We start from the raw sequence: 2,019 nt of genomic DNA, 5'->3' as shown, positions 1-2,019 counted from the left end.
TCCTTGCCCAAGAAACCACCTGAAAGCACTATATGCGGAAAAACATTCCACTTAAAGTGTATAGACACTATGAATCAGAAAGGACATACAGGAGAGAATCCTTATACAGGTAATGAATTGAGATTCAATCAGTAAAGATTTATACCTTACAAAACCTGAGAGGAAATATTCAGAGAAGCCTGATGAGTATAAGCAATGTGCAATATCTATCTCTAAGAAGTCAGAAGTGACTTGCCAACCTAAAATACCATGAGAAGAGAAACTCTATGAATATGAAATATGTAGAAAATATTCCACTCTTGAAGTTAGGTCCCAGAAAGCATCAGAGAACTCACACAGAACAGAAACCTTATGAATGTAATAAATGTGTTAAGTATTTCAGATGTAAGTCAAAGCTTACTGTCCATCAGAGAACACACACCAGAGAGAAACCTAATGAATGTAATGTGTGTTCAAAGTCTTTCACCCAAAAATCAGACCTTACTCTTCATCAGAGAACAAACATAGGAGAGAAACTATATGAATGTAAAAAATGTGAAAAGTACTACAGATACAAGTCACAACTTACTGCCCAGCAGAGAACACACACAGGAAAGAAACCTTATGAGTGTAACAAAATTAATAAAATTCTCGCCAACCAATTTCAGCAACTAACAGAAAAGTTATATTGTATAATCAAATAGGATTCATCCTAAGATACAATTGGATTCAATATTCTTGTCAATAAACATCATACAAACCATCAGCAGAAGAAGGGACAAGAAACACATGATTGTCTGTAGGGATGTAGAAATAGCTTTTAACAAGCTCCAATACAACTTTATGATTAAAAGGTCTGAGAAGCTAGAAATACATGGAACATTCCTCAATATAATACATAGTATGTATATGGCAGAGATAATTAGCATTTACTTAATGGTGGAAGCATGAAGACATTAAAATCAGGAATGAGAAAAGGATGTGCACTTTCTCTACTACTCTTCAGTATGGTAGTGGACTTTAAAGCAAGATCAATAGGCAAGAGAAAAACATAAGTATTCAAATGATTTTTTTCCTTTCTTGCAATTGTTTCTAACATATTTATAAGATGATTTCTTTGTTGCTTTGTATGTCCCTCCCCCATGGTATAACCCATGCTTTAACTGTATTTGATGTTGGTATAATTTGTGGAGGGGAAGGGAAAAAAGAAATCGTTTAACTAGGGATACAGGTGGACCCATTTCAAAATGAGATGTACAAGTCGTTATGTCGAAAAACGAATTTTACAACTTTGGTGGGGGATGGGGTGAGGTTTGGGTGGGGTGGGGGGAGTATGGAAAGGTATGGGAAGGGGAAACAAAGAGGAGGCAACAATGCTTGATAAGAAATGTGCATGTTATCTTGCCCATGTAATTGTAACTCTTCGGTACGGTATTCTCACAATAAAAATATTAATAAGTAAATAAAAAGAAAAACATAAAGGGGATCCAAATAGGGAAGAAGTAAACCTATCCCTTTTTACAGATGAAATGATACTGCATTTAAAGGACCCGATAACTTATTTCAACAATCTCCGATGAGTTAATTGCTTTCAGAAATATTCGTTTGTGCCAAGAAATACAGATATCCTTTGATTTTTATTATAGTCGGATATTAGGACTCCCACAGAAACCAAAATCAGAGGATGCTAATTAGTCTGATAAAATGCATAATAAAATTTTATAATTAATATAACATGAAAAATTTTATATTAATAACATTAAAAATAATTGTATTCACATTATATAATGTATTGAAATCCTTTAGTTTCATCAATTTTTAGAATATAACAAAATGTTAATTGTTTGCAAATCTTATTTGATGACGTATAAAAAAATGAGAAAAAGATTTGCATACATATTACTACAGATGCAAACAGATTCACCTGGTTATTTATGATCCTTCATTTGTTGGTTTCATTCATGCATGGAGAACATGCAAAGAATTGAAAATTGCAAACTTGACTTTACTAAAGGATTAATTACATGGAGGTTATGTTGC

The sequence above is a fragment of the Dipodomys merriami genome, unplaced genomic scaffold, assembly GCF_024711535.1.
Source record: "Dipodomys merriami isolate MVZ:Mamm:240054 unplaced genomic scaffold, mDipMer1.0.p SCAF_2042, whole genome shotgun sequence".
Classification (NCBI taxonomy): domain Eukaryota; kingdom Metazoa; phylum Chordata; class Mammalia; order Rodentia; family Heteromyidae; genus Dipodomys; species Dipodomys merriami.
The sequence above is the reverse complement of the archived record's forward strand: the minus strand, read 5'-3'. Positions refer to the sequence as shown.